The 14,954-nt window shown below is 63.7% G+C and overlaps 1 protein-coding gene across 1 annotated transcript in view; it reads right to left on the bottom strand.

The window, feature by feature from the left end:
• PTP4A3 (protein tyrosine phosphatase 4A3) overlaps positions 1–14,541 on the bottom strand; it is a 33,352-nt gene extending 18,811 nt beyond the window's left edge. Inside the window, exon 1 of the mRNA XM_074353182.1 lies at positions 14,430–14,541. The gene's annotated coding sequence lies outside the window, so the exon portion shown is untranslated. The remainder of the gene's footprint in view (positions 1–14,429) is intronic.
• Between the last annotated feature and the right edge of the window lie 413 nt (positions 14,542–14,954).

Raw genomic sequence — 14,954 nt, 5'->3', positions numbered from 1 at the left:
CATTCTCACACCCAGCTGGGCTGACCTTGAGCAGCTGGGAGCAGGGCTCTGCAGGCCCTGCTGCGCCCCCAGCCCCCTGCCCGCAGAGCCCCTAGTCCCGGAAGTCCAGTTGTCTGAGATGCTGGCGGCACCTCCAGCCCAGAGCCCTGTCTCTGGAGCACGGGGTGTTGAGCTGGGAACTCGCAGCCCCACATTCTGGACACAAGCAGCAGAGCTTCAAAGCCAGCCCGCCCTCGGGGTTAGAGCTGTACCCGCAGTCCCCGGTGCACTCCTCCTGGGCCCCGCGGGGCTGGCACCGACTCCTGCACCATGCCACCGCGTCTCCAAGGCCCTAGAGGCTGGTGCCCGGAACGGGCGTGGCGCCCCAGCAGGGCATCACGGCCTCTAGGGAGGCCTCTGAGAGGCCCCCACACCCCCCGGGCTCCCCACCTCATCCTCTGCCAGGAATGTGGTGGTCCCCAGGAGGCCCTTGATCCCAGCCTCCGGAGAGCCAAGCGCTCCCCAGGAAAAGCCCCAACCCCTCCTATTCCACGAGCGTGTAGACGGGACCCTCAACAGGCACAGGGGATCCCGGCATAAACTGGGCCTCCAGGCTGGGGCCTCAGAGAACAGGGTGGGTGCTGGGTGCCAGGGCCCTCAGCGAGGGTCCGTGTGGCCTAACAAGCCCTCTCACTGGCTGGGAGGAGGCTGCCCACCAAGTCCCCACCCACTAGGATCAGCTAGAGGCCCCACAGGGGTCCTCAGCTGGCATGGCACAAGGCCCACACCCAGCGGCCGGTGGAACGCCCATGGCAGGTGAGAAAGCCCGCCCCAGGCCGCTGTGTGCCCTGCGCCCATCTCCTCACCTCTCTAGGCCCTCCGAGTCACCAGCACAAAGTGGGAATCAGGGGCCCGTTGCAAGGTGAGCGAACAGAATTGCACCCACGGGTGCCCACGGAGTCGTCACGTGGCCCAAAGGGGGAGTACGCACATGATAGGTGGTTCTAGTCAAGCCCACTCTGCAGAATGGATCCCACATGGAGCTGGGCCCTCCACAGGCCCCCTCCCTTGGGGAGTAGCTATGACTAACTCCTCGGGAACCCTGGACAGCGCAAGGACAGGGGCCCTGAGGGCGGTGGGAAGTAGACCGGAGCGTGCAGCCCACACCCGGCAGGTGACGCAGCCCCTCCCTGCCGCTCCTGAACAGCCTGATCCCAACAGGGCAGCAGGGTTGGAGCCCACCCCAGCGCCACTGTGGGGAGATTCCGCCCTCAGACAGGGCAGCCACTCCCCTGTGCCCACCCAAACCCTCTGTCCCCACTAGGGAGGTGGGGAGCAAAGCTGGCCTGGCATCCGCAACAGAACCCTGTCAGCAGGGAGCCCAGGGAGCTTGCAGACCCCAGGGGTGACTGGACCTCGAAGCATCACGGTGCGGTGGCCACTTCTGCTCACCACCATGCCCAGCAGCCCAGCCAGGACAGGAGTGCTGCACACCCTGCCCGTGTCACAACAGAGGAGACTGCAGCCCAGCTGTGAACTGGGTCCACAGGCCACCCACGACCCTCAGTCCACATTCAGCCTCTGCCCAGCTCCCTGCTTCTCAGACATCCATGGCTGTCCTGCCCCTGGGCCATGGCCAGTCCTGAAGGCCCAAGGACCCTCCATGTAATGGCTCCGCAGAGTGCCCTCGTCACAGGCCCCTGCCCACATCCATCCTCAACACAGTGTTGAAAGGCACCTGTCACCCCATTTTATGGGCGAGGAAACTGAGGCCCAGGCCATGCAGTCAATCACTTGCTGATGCCATGCAGCCCTGAGGGGCTGAGCCAGGATGCAGAGCCAGCGTGGGGTGGGCACTTGCTAGATGTTTTCTCCTTAAAACAGCCCCTGAAGGGGAAACTGAGGCCCAGCCCTCTGAGAGATGTCAAGGCTCCCGCAGGCCCCATCACCCAGCACCAGTCTCAGTCCCTGGGACCCCTCCCCTCAGCGCCCAGAGTGCAGGGCTGCTAGGGATCAGGCGGGCAGGAATGGGGTGTAAGATCACAGAGGTAGCCAGGGCCGCTGGCCAAGGCCCTGGTGGACACACGTCAAAGGGGCCCGCAGGAGCCGCGGGAAAGAGCTCTGACCTGGCCTCGGGAGGCCACATCGAAAATAACCAGCCCCACCGCCCTGCAAGGACTCAGCCGGGTGCACGTAGGCTTCTCGGCCTGGGCGCTGCCAAGCTGGGTGCGGAAGGTCATGGCTATTTCTGGCCCAGCCTGGCAGCGAGACGCAGCCCCCCAGTGCCCCCAGGAGCCAAGCATGAGGGGGTGGCCGAGGCCCAGCAAGGTGCCAGGTCCTGATAGGGCCCCCCTGCTGCAGCCACTTCTCTCTGAGCCGGCTCCCTTTCCAAAAGCCTGTCAGCGGCGATATTAGCCGGTCAGTGTCCCATCAGCCTTCTCGGCCCACCGAACCCTGTGCAGCCTCCAGCCTGGGCTCCATCTGCCCCAGACGGGTCACCACCACCCCCGTGACTTTGTAGGCACAGATGACAGTCTGATCGATGGGAACCTAAGGCCCAGAGAGGGTGTAAAAACCTGAGGTGCAGCCTCCACTCAAACCTCCAGGCTAGGCAAGTTCTCCAGGGGCCGAGGGGGAGAGGAAAGTTCCCTCTCATCACCCCAGGCCCAAGTGTCTGCCCCATTACTCTTGTTCAAGCTTCCACTGCCCACAGATGGCCTGGTGGATGGCCAGCGTGGGAGCCTGGCCTGGTTCCCATCCTGACTCCCTCAACATAAGCTGTGTGACACTGGGTATATCCCTCAACCTCTCTGTGCCTCAGTTTTCTCATCTGTAAAATGGGTTCACTGGAAGCACATCCTTCACGGAGCTGCCATTGGCTGTTCCCCAGGCTCTAGAAGGACACTCCCCTTCCAAGCAGCCTTGCCTGAGTCCCTCAAATGCTTCTGCTGTGCCAGTCACCTGGGGAGGCGCTGGCTCTGGGGACTCTGGGATCTCCAGGACACCCGAGAAGGCGTCTTTCCTACAGGCTATCTCAGAGCCTTTATTCCTCTACAGAAGCGGGAGCTGAGGCGGGCAGCCAGGGGCGCGTTCCCAGCATGTTTCTGAAGCTAGGCACTAGCGGTGAGGCCCCTCACAGAACCCCACCTCGGCAGTGCCAGGCTAGCCCCACCTAGTGCCCCAGCCCCCCAGCCATGAGCAGCAGAGCGCCTGCCCTGACTCCTGCGCATCTGTACGTCTGGGACCACCTCTCTGAGCATGGGCCCCATCTGTGAAGTGGAGCCGTGAAGATCCCCGGTCATGGCTATTAGCAGCGTTGCAGGAGCCATGCTGGTGGTCACTGTGTGGCCGTCACAACATGGGTAGGGGCAGAGTCCAGGGATGGCCACCCACATACCCTGACACCCTCCCCAGGGGTCCCCACCTTGGCCCCCCAGGGGCAATGATGACCTGAGGGTGGCAGGATTGGCTCTTGCAGGCAGGCGCCACCTGCCATGAGAACAACCAAGGCTGGACGCCCAGGCCAGGTGGGCAGCAGGAGGGCCCAGCCACAGGGAGCCCAGGGCCCGCCAGGCACCCAGCCACACCACCCTCACTGCTGCCCTGGCCACCCCCTCGGCAGCCCCGCCAAGGCGAGCAGAGCTTCCTTCCCAACAGAAGGTGGCAGGGCGCCCAGCACAGTGCGTCCTGGGGAGGGGCATCAGACCCCAGGCTGCCTACGCTGCCCGCTCTAAGCACCTGCCCAGCTCCCAGGGAGGAAGCGGGGACCAGCAGAACTGCTGACCCTCGGGAAACCCCCCCCCTCCCAGGCTCCTGAGGATCCCCCATGGGGACCGGAAACCCCTCAGCCTTTATGAGGGGCCGAGGCGCCTTCCAGCCTGGGGTCTGCGCCGGGCCCTGGCTCCCGGGGGAGACTCCAGACACGGCTGCAGGCCAGCGGGCAGACCTGCGCGGGCAGCGCTGGCAGCCCCAGCGGCTCCACCCACTCCCTGCACAGGAGCCGACTTCAGCCCCTTTCCCTGCACAGCGCGACAGCCACTGAGCATGGCCCCAGGGCCCAGGAACTTCAACCCACCTGGCAGTGTCATGTGGGTCATTCCCGTGGCCAGAAGGACACAGTGGCTCACGGTCCTCCTCCAGCAGAGCCAGGCCAGGACTCAGAAGGGCGGCCATGGGCAGCACCCCTGGGGCCAGGAGGCCCTGGGCAGCACCCCTGGGGCCAGGAGGCCCTGGGCTACACCTTCTCCATGGCAGGCAAAAGCTCCCAGAGCCAAGTGGGCGCGTGGGCCTTGCAGGCCCTCCTCCCCCGGCCCAGCAAGGCCAATGAGGAAAGAAATGTGTGCACGGACAGAACAGGGTGGGGGGACACTTCAGAGGCCACTGAGCATGTGCCCTCTGTTCCAGCTGCCCCCTCGGCGACTCTGTGAGCCCCGCACAGGGCAGGGACCCGGGGTGCAGAGCAAGGCGGAAGCTGCCCAGCTGTCCCGCTCAGACGTGCCTTGGCTGTGACTCGTGGTCCTGCACTCGGTGCACCCTGCTGCCCAGGCTCTGGGATCCACACACAGTGAGGCAAACACCCCAGCGGGGGACAGATCCGTTGACAGACCCCCTGACAAGGAAGAAGACAAGCCACACGCATGAGGGTGAGGAGGGTCACCACGCAGGAAAGTGCGGGGACTTTGCACACAGACGTCAGCCTGTCCCTAAGCCTCACTCCTTCATTCACTCAACAAAACTCGGCCAAGGGAGGGGGACTACGAACCTGACCCCTCGCACTCGCCGGTCCCTCTGCGTCCCAAGCTGCAAGCAAGTGTTGGCTTCACTTTCTCTGCAAGAGCTAATCAAGTCCCCGCCTGCAGGAGCCCTGGGACAGAGCTGGGTTAATCCTATTTTGCGGACTTTAACCGTGAGCCTGCTCAAGGCAGCCTGCGTGGGACAGGGCAGCTGGTTGAAATTTTTTACTTGAGATAAAATTCACCTAACAGGTTCACCATTTTAACTCATTTGAAGTGCACACTTGGGTGTCTTGTTTCAGTGCATTCACAGTGTTATGTAACCACCACCACCACCATCTACTTCCAGAACATTCCCTTCGCCCCCAGAAGAAGCCCCACGCCTACGAACGGTCACCCCTCCCCTCCCCCAACCCCAGCCCCTGGCAACAGTGAATCTGCTTTCTGTCTCTACGGATTTGCCATTTCTGGACATTTTACACCACAGGGACCAGACACTGTGTGGTCCTTTGCGTTGGGCTCCCGTCGCTCAGCACTCACACTTTCACGGCTCATCCTTTCCGTGGCTGAGTGATCGCCCATTGTGTGCAGAGGCCGCTTTTTGCGTATCTGCCCTTCAGTTGATGGACATTTGGGTCATTTCCAAGTCTGTTTTCCTTTCACCTGCAGGGACTGAGCAGCAGCACGTAGCAGGGGTGATGCTGGACATGCGGGGGTCCAGGCGACATGGGGGATGGACAGGCCTGTGGGATCGGGGTCCACACCTGGGGGCGCCTGGTCAGCCCCTCCTGGGCCATCAGGGCTGCAGCATGCTGCAGGGTACAGGGCAGGTCCGGGAGGGACCAGGGCCCCAGCAGCTGGACAGGTGAGGAGGGACCCTCCAGGATCCCAGGAGGGACAGGGCTGGTCTTCAAGGATGGGAGGACTTGCCCAAGCATTTTTAGAGGTTAATACCATCACACATACAGGGAGCACGGGTCTAAGAGCTATTCGATCCATAGTGTTTGAGGGAGCTGGTGGGAAGCTGGCTCAGATGGGGATTCAGGGCACTGTGTGCTTTCAGCCCATGGAGAGCAGGTGTTAGAACCAGAGGAGACAGTAGAGATGAGTGGTTTCCCACAGGGCAATGCCACCAACACCACAAAACTGCACGTTCCCGCGACTCCCCTGGGTCCAGGCTCCACTCAATCATAAGCAGGTACGGACATCCCTAGAGAGCCAGACTGCCGCGGACGGCCTGCTGGACAACACCTAAAAGGGCCCGGAAGGACTCACTGTCCCCCTTTTGCCGTAAGAGATCCAACTGGGTGAAAAGGGATGGGTGTCCGGGCAGAGGGTCCAGCCTGAGCAAAGGCCACAAGGCAGGAAAGGGCAGGGAGCAAAAAGGTGACCCCACCTTCAGGGTAAACACAAGGAGCTGCTCCCCAGGAAAGGTGGGATCAGGGTGGGCCTCCGTTCTCAGAACGCCGCGGGGGATAGGCGGGTCTCTGCAACCCAAATCCAGGCCTGTCACAGAATCGAGTGCAAGGCGAGGAAATGGAAACACCCAGAATCCCCAGCCGGGGGAGAAGCGCCACCATGGGTCCCGAGGTGGCAACACCTGGGCTCTGGTGCGGGGAGCCACCTGGGGTGACTGAGGATCTGGGGAGCATCTCCCCGACCCTGGCATCCCAGGTACTCCCACCCCTCTCCCCACTCCCTCCGTGGTGACACCTGAGTCAGTCCTGTCCTTGGCTGAAACCCTCCGACGGCACCCACCTGACTCAGAAGGAAAGCCTACATCTTACCACCAGAAGGCAGGCTCCACCCAGCTGACCTCCCTGCTCCCTTCCTCACGCACTCCAGCCCCAGCTGCCCTCCTGCTCTTCCCCCAACTTGCCACCAAGTCCTGCTTCTGGCCCTTTGCACTTGCTGTGGCCTCTGCCAGGAGCTCTCCATCCCTGCACTGTCCCGTGCAGCCACCAGGCCTTTGCCTATGGGTGCCACTCCCCAACCCTCCTGTGCCCATCCAAACCCCACCTCTTGGAAGCCCACTCACCAGCTCACAAACTCTTACTGAGCACCTACTGGGTGCCATGGCTGTGCTCTGGGTTCCAGGGAGCTCTCGAGGAGAAAAGCTCAGTTCCTGACATGACAGCAAATTTGGCCACAGCAACCAGGGGGTGACCTTGGAGGCAGACACCCTCAGACCACTGCCCTAGCAACAGCAAGGGAAGAAGGGAGGCCCTCGACTGCCCTGGAGCCCCTGCCCCAACTAGACCCCCGACACACTGAGACGCTCTTTCCACTCAGACCCCTGGCAGCAGGGGAGGGGCGTGCAGAGCCCCATCTTGTCCCACACCATCGACAAGCTCCAGGCACCTGGCCTCGGCCTCCGCCGCCCTTGCATTCCTGGTCACACATGCAGGCAACGTCTCTTAAAGAGGGCGTCCTCCCGTGTCCCGCTGGACTTAGTCTCTCATTCATTACAAGGCGGCGGAGTGAGGCCAATACTGCTCAGACCTGCGGTCACCTGTACCCTGCCTCAGGGAGGTAGCCAGTCCTCTACAAATGGGTACCCACAGCCCCAGGACAGCTATGAGGCTGGGCCACAGACTAGCAGGCCTGGCACACAGTAGGCACTTGGGAACGGTCAGTGACCATCCTGGGACCAGCCCACAGCTGCTTGTCCCCAGCCCATGGATGTCCCTGGACCAGCCAGTCTCGACCAGACCGGCCAGTGGACACGCCTCCCGGCAGTGTGCTCCTGGACCCCGGATCCGCCTGGAGCCCTGGTTCTCACGCTCACTTCCTTGGGGTGGGGAGTAGGGGGTGGGGTACAATATACTCACCCTGACCCTGAAACCCCAGCGCACTCGCTGGGAGGGCTTTGCCCATGAGGACCCCACGCCAGAGCCTTCCAAGAGGAGGGGGGAGGCAAGAGGGGAGGAGAACAGGGAGAGACATGAGACGGAGAGAAGCAAAAGGAGGGGTGCTCCGTGGCCTCCCCTGGCTGGCCAGGCAGGGCTGCCTGGCCCCTGAGCCCACCCGGCTTCCTCTGAAGGCAGGAGGCCTGGGCAGGCGTGAGGGAGCCAAGAACACAGGACGCGAGGCCCCGAGGGGTCAGCACCCTTCCTAGGGCTGGGCAGGCCCAGCTGGCAGGGTCCGTGGGAACAGTCCCCAGGCCCCACCGGCCACACTCAGGCCAGTCAGTGGGCATCAGGGCTGCCGCAAATGCCAGGGCAGCTGGGCACGTCCCAAGGGGCGGAAACCCAGGCCCCGATCCTGCTCCAACCACAGCCAGGCCTTCAGGCTGATCTGGGGGTCTTGCGGGGGTTCTGAGGGAGGGGCTGGAGGGGTGGGGGATGGGAGGAGACAAGTGTTTGCAGGGCACAACCTCCCCTACTGTCACCATCCATGCCAGCAGACCAGACCCTGCCCACCTCACTACCTCACTTCCTGCCACCCCCACCCCCTCAGCCCCTCAGGACCTCAGCCCCACCACCCCCGGTGGCCTCAGACCCTCCATCCCAGAGGCTGCCCCCTCTGCCTGCAGCCGGCTTCCCCACCCCCTTCCCCTAGACACCTCCTCCTTGATGACCCTCAGCTGGTCTCTTCCTCTGCCCCTACCCCCTGCCCCATGGGTTAGGGGCCGCTCCTCCGACTCCCTGGACCCCCGCCTCCCCTAACGTCACACAGACCACCCAGAGCTGGGACTACCGTGCCCTCATCCGTGTCTGGAGACTGTGACTTCGTGGGCCATGGCCACACTGGCCCTCATCTGGGACCTGTCGGGGGCAGGGGATGGACAGATGGACACGCTTGACGAATGGTTCAACCTACACTCCAGCCCTCGTGCCCAGCAGGCTCTGGCCGGCTCTGTCCTCTGCACTCCCTGCCCCCGACGTCCACCCGGGGACCCCCAGCCACTGGCTGTCCTCACAGGCCTGGGGGCCCCTGGGGACGGCCCTTCCGGTGACTTCCTGCCAGGGAAGCTGGGGGGATGGGTAAACAGGCCTCCAGATGGCTTCCTGCGGCTGCCCAGCGGCCGTGGGAACAGCCCAGCCCCCGAGGCCACGGAGGAGAGGGTGGGAGCGGGGAGGGCTGCGTCGCCAGCAGAGGAACACCTCTGCTCGCGCCGGGATGCCCCTTTAAGTCTCCCAACATCCCCACAAAAGGGGTCACACTTCCGTCTGCAGAGCGGGAAACTGGCACTGACAGGCGGCCTACACCACAGGCCCCACGCCAGACCTCCCTCCGCTCACCACGTCCCTGCCCTTGCCAGCCTCTCACTGCCGGTGGAGGCAGGTCCTTCCAGCCCATTTCTGAGGTGGGGAAAACTGAGGCCAGAGAGGGGAGGGTCTCCTGGGGCAGGACAAGCCTGTGGCTGTGCTGGGGTCCACTCCCCTCTCCCACACACACCCAGAGGCCCCGCTTCTGTAAACAAGGGGACAACAGTCTGACCCCAGGCCACCCCACAAGGACTGCGCTGCCCCAGCTGAAGGGGCACCAGGCACAGCGCGCCTGCCTTCGGTCCGAGCCCCAACCTGCCCCCTGAGCGGGTCCTCGGTCTGGGAGCTGCCACACAGCTGATCGAGAGGACAGAGGAGGCGCCCTGACCACCTCTACTCCGGCCCAGAGCGGGCTCACGACAGTGCCACTGAAGGAATGATCGTAATTCAGGCCGAGCCCCCGGGGAGCTGCCTTCGCCCAGCGCCCCCTTCCTGGAGCCTCTCCCTTCAGCTACTGTGACGCCCACATTCTTCAGGCGCAGTCCAGACACCACCTCCTCCCAACAGGCCATCCTGACCTCCTGCCCGGACACAACCTCAGAGTCTTGGGGACACAAGCTACAGGAAGGTGACAGCTATCTCCTGAAGGTCCTGTTCACCAGTGGGTCCCTCCCAGGGTCAGGACCACCTCTCTCTGCCTTCTTCCATCCCCCACAGGGGCCAGTGCAGGCCTGACAGCCCCTCAAGAGACAAAGGAAGGCAGGAACAAGGCCAAGCCAGGAGCCTGCATGCGCCACCGCACTACACAGCGGCCAAGACGGCAGTGATGGGGGCAAGAGGGAGGCAGGGCCATCTCAAGGGTGCCAGTTTATAAACAGGGTCCATCTAGACCCGGGACCTGCGCCCACTGGTGCCATCAGGAGAGAGGCCCACAGCTAACACAGAGGGAAGTTTCAAGTAAGATGCCTGTAGCACAGGTGGGCGGTCTGCTCCGGGAAATCAGTAAACGCCCAGAAGCCCGGAGCCTCGGTGGCTGTGGACTTCCTGAGCGATCTGAGTTTTCACGAGGAGCATGCTGACTCTGTACTTAAAACAGTAAGGACAGGAAGCACTGTTTGCATGTTGCCCGCCCCCAGTGGGAGCTCCTGGGGCCTGGCGGTGCTGTCACTGCAGGACCCCAGGCCTTCTCTGCCCACCCTCTGCACAGGGCCAGGTCCAAGAGCACAACTCAGGGAAACCAAGGCGCCCACGGACGGCCCTTCCCGAGGTCCAGGCCTGAGAGGCTGTAAATGGCAAGTCGGCAGTGCCGGTCGCATGGGGCAGACGTAGGGTTGGAGGCCAACAGCCTGGCTCAGGTGACTTGGGCCACCAGCTTCGTCCTGACTCCCCATCCAGTCTGCTGGGATCCAGGGTCTACTCCAAGCTCTCCTTTATCTAGACAAGAAAACTGAGGTCCAGGAAGAGCAGCGGCCAGCCCAGTGTCATCCAGGGAGTCCTGGCAGAGCTGGGGCCGTGGCTAGGCTCCCTAGGGCTGTGTGGAGGGGACGGCGAGGTCATTGCGGGGAGCCCCAGGCACCCTCGGGCACCCCCTGCGCTCCACATGGCAATTCCCAGCAGACGGGCACTGGGCAGCCGGCCAGAGAGAAGCAAAGGCCAGGAGGAACCCGGCAGCCGCCCCCGAGGGGAGGGGAAAGGGGGGGAGAACGTCTGGTTTGGCAGAGCCTGGTCCAGGCGAGGGAGGGAGGAGGGGCTGCTGTCCCAGCACCAGCAGACAACACCCCACAGGTGCCAGCAGGAAGCAGCAGGAAAGGGCACCCTCGGGGTGGGGGGACACAGAGCAGACAGCAAGCAAAGCCCACGGTGTGCAGCCTTGGGGCAGTGATGGGACATGCGGGTGGCAGCGGGAACTCTGGGTGGGGTGGCGGGGAATCCTCCGCGCCCTCCTGCGCCTCTTCCAGGAAGCCTGAGTCACAATAGGGGCCCCGGGGCCAGGAGAGTGGCTGGGAGCACCAGTCCCATGGGAAGGGGACGGGGCAGGGCCACCCGCCCGCCTCCTCCAGCTGGGCCAGCCCTGGCTTCGGGGTCTCTGTGGCAAGTAAGGCCGTGGGAACAGACTCCTGCAGCTCCCAGGAGGGGATGCGGGGACAGAGGAGCTGATGAAAGCAGGTCAGAGCCCCCCTTCTGCAGAAGGGGAAACTGAGACCCCAGAGGAGCAGAGTTGGCCCAAAGCCAGATGGCTAATGACCTGTCATTGATTAAATGTGTTCTGGACACTGGGTAGTTCCCCCACTGATGTCACAGCTGAGTCCTGTTCCAGCACAGCAGCCTCCAGCCATGCACCAGAAACCATCCCACCACCCTGCTCTGGAACAGTCCATGGCTCCTACCACTCCATCTCCCAGAATCTGAGTTGGGAAACGGAACCACAGCATAATGCAGTCTGGGGGTTCCCAACCTCCAGCTGCCCACATCAGCAATGGTGCTTCCTGCTTGGGAGCATCAGGCTCTCCTGGAGGACATGCGGGTGCACCTCAAAATGCACCAAGCATCTGGGGGCACTTCCCCAACTGACAGCTGCTGATCTGATCCAGCCCCTCATTTGCTAGTGTAGAATGGAGACCCAGGGAAGTGACACGTACCCTGGACTCACCCAGGATTCAGCCAAGCTCAGGCCAGGCACACAGTGGATGCACAATAAAGGTGGCAGCCCAGAAGATCAAGGACAGAGAGGCAGGTTCGTGGCACAGAGGCCTGAGAACCGAACCTGGGGCAGTCGGAGGAGCCGCACTGGGCTCAGGTCTGACTGCTGGATGAGTTTCTCCTGAACCCCCTTCCGGCTGTGATGGCGAGGACAGGAGAATCCCTCTCCAGCCATCCTGATGGACCGTCACCCTCTGGAGATGAGAACACTGGTCTCCACGAGGCTCGAGCTGCCGCCATGCCCGCTGAGGCCCCTAGCACTGAGGCTTGTGTCCTAGCATCCAAACATACACACCACCTGCCTTGTGAGGGCTCGCAGAGGACTCCCAACTGAGGCCCAGGCAGCAGGGGGGACCCCAGGCCAGGCGCAGAACAGCCGTTGTGGTAGAAACTGGGCCTGGACAAGGCTTCCACCTACCCCTGACGTAGGCGGCCTTCCAGATTCCCACTAGAACACTTCCCAGCCCTCTGGGGGCACAGGACCAAAGGTGGGGTTGGCAGAAGGGCCTCCTTCCCCAGTCATCACCGCCCAGAGCCCGTGAGACAGCGGGAGGTGAGCAGCTTTGCTGAACTTTGGGTCCTTACTGCAGGATGGGTGGACAATGACTCTAGTTTGGGGGGGACAGGCCGGGATGGGGGTAAGGGGCCTGGCACACAGCTGGCACCTGACACACCCTGGCAAATTGCTTCTCTGTGCCTCGGCTTCCCCACCTGTGAAAGGGGCGACCAGCCCTGCCTCCAGGGTCACAGCGGCAGAAGACACTCTGGCCCCTGGGGACATGGACAGAGCCTTGTTCCACACAAATGGACCTGCCCTCATTCCTTCCAGCTATCAAGGTCCTTCCAGGCCTGGCTTCCTGGCCAGGAAAACAGCAGGGTGGAGAGGCCTAGCCCTGACCCTCCAGCCCATCTGGCAGCCCACCCGCCCCCTGTGCCCGCCAAGCACCCAGCACTGAAGACAGAGTCCACAAGAGCAGGGCCTCATGTCCTGTTCCCTGGTCCTCACTGTCTGGGCCCCACCTGGCACAGTGGACCCTCGACAGGTGCGTCAGTCGGCATACATGACCCCATCAGTCACATAGCATCACTGTCCCAAGTGAGAAGGGTCCCGTGCAGCTCAGTGGGGACACACCCAAGATGGCAGCCATGCCAGCCCTTCTGAGGGCCTCCTTCCCCTACACCCCACCAGTCCCAACCCTACTCCATTTCTTCCTGGTACGTTCGTCACCTGCGTGGGTGGGACCCTCCACTTGTCTGCCAGTTCCATGGGGGCAGGGCCCAGGTTGGTCCTGATAAAAGCTCAGCAGTGCCCAGCACACACCACCTTGTTGGCCCCACTGAGGACCACCACCCAGACAACGAGACCCTCCCTGCTCCCCACGGGGAGGCAGAGCACCACAGCCCGAGGCTGACCTCACCATCACCCACCCCTCAGTCCAGCACGAGGCCTGGCACAGAGTGCATGGCAAACACCGTGGCGGGTGTTGGGGGATAGCCAGCTCGCCCAGGGGACATTTGGGGGGCAGCCTCCCCTCCCAATACCTGAGGCGAGGGAGGCCTGGGCGGCCATGTGGACACCCTCATGCCCGCTTCAGGTTCCATTTACTTCTCAGAGCAGCCTGCCAGGGAGGCCAACTAGCACCCACTTCACAGATGGGAAAACCAGGGCTCTGGTGAGGTCTGCAGGCGGAGCGGCTGGATATGACTCCACCTCTCCAGGCCTCAGTCTCCTCATCTGAGAAATGGGGTTAAGAATCTCATGAGAGGATCTGAGGAGGTCAGTGAAGCCCCGCCTGCACAGAGCTGCAAAAGGGCCTTCACTTGGGCAAGGCCACAGACACCCTTTGTCCACTGAACTCCTCCGTCCACAGCCCCGCACTGCTCCAGCCTAGGAACAGGACCTCCTTGAGTCCATGCACTGATGCCTGGCACCCACCATCATGTGCAGGGCTGACCACAGAGCCCATCCGCCAGGAAGGAGACGCACAGCATGCCCACCTGCCAGGCTGCGGTGCCCAGGCACACTGTGACCTGCTGGCCTGGACCCCCACCCCCACCCTCAGACCCACTGTCAGGCTCCAGCATGTGGGGTCCCCACGCTCCAGCCAGGAAGCCCAGACCAGAGAGAGGGCTGCTCTGCCCACTTGGAGCTGACATGCCACCCACCCCAACTTAACTAGCCACCCAATAGCTGCCCAGAAGAATACAGGGGCATGTCAAAGGCCATCTGGGGCAAGGCTGCTAACCTGCTCTGGGGCTGAGGTTCTGTTTGGACACGTGAGGTGTCACCAGGCTACCAGCTCTAGCACAGGTCTTAGAGCCAGGGCTCAGAGCGATCCCGGGACCTGGAGCTCAACCTAGGCGACATCTGCTGGCACCCTCATCTCATCTGTAAGGCAGGGAAGCCAGAGGGGTTGTGGCGGGCAGGAGCACTAGAAACCAAGTCTCCCCAAACCGTGCAGATGAGGAAACTGAGAAGGGAACGGGGGACAGCGCCAGATCCCCGCCTGGCTCTTGGGGAAGATGCACTCGGGTGGGAGGTCTTCCGCCCCAGAATCGAGAGCTGGGGTCACGCCTCCCATCCCGGGAGTCCCGTCGCCGCGGGAAGAAGCCGCGGGCGGCGTCCCGAGCCGGCCTCTGAGCTGAGACTTGCACGTGGCAGCCGCCGGGCCCGCGTTCACGCCGGAGCCGCCGCCAGGCGCGGGGTCCGGGGACGCTGGGAGGCGGCCCGCCCTCGGCCCGCGCGCCCCGCCACGCGCCCGCACCACGCGCGCGCCCCCGCCCGAGCGGGCGCGAGGAGACTGACCTGGCGGTCCGGGCGCCGGCTCCACGGGCGGAGGGCTCGGGGCGCGCGCACGCGCACGAGGGCCCGGCGCGCGCAGGCGCGGCCCCGCTCCGGGCGCGCGGGCAGGGCCTGGCGGATCACATGGGCGGCGCGGCCCAATGGGAGCGCTCCCCACGCCGGGGCCACGCGGACACAAGTGCGCGCCCCGGGCCCCGCCCAGGTGGGGAGGAGAGTGGTCGTGGGGGCCTGGCTTTGATCCCGGGTCGCCCGCAAGCACGCGGGAGCAAGTCGTCGGGGCGGTCGTGGAGCGGCTTGACCCCGAGTGAGAGTGAGGAGGGCGGGGTCCGCTGGGTCTGAGGGATAGAGTCCGGTCCAGGGTTTCACGAAACTTCTGGAGTCCTCGATTTCCCCTCGTGTCAGTTGGGGCTGAGCCCCACGCACACGGGCGGGTTGCCGCGAGGATGGGGCGTGTGGAAAGCAGTCACCTGCCCCGGGCTTAGGGTCAGAACGGGGCTCGAGGCCCCAGGGCCGCCCCTGATACATGGG

The sequence above is a fragment of the Camelus bactrianus genome, chromosome 25, assembly GCF_048773025.1.
Source record: "Camelus bactrianus isolate YW-2024 breed Bactrian camel chromosome 25, ASM4877302v1, whole genome shotgun sequence".
Lineage (NCBI taxonomy): Eukaryota > Metazoa > Chordata > Mammalia > Artiodactyla > Camelidae > Camelus > Camelus bactrianus.
Note: the sequence above shows the minus strand (reverse complement) of the source record. Positions and strands in the feature narration are given on the sequence as shown.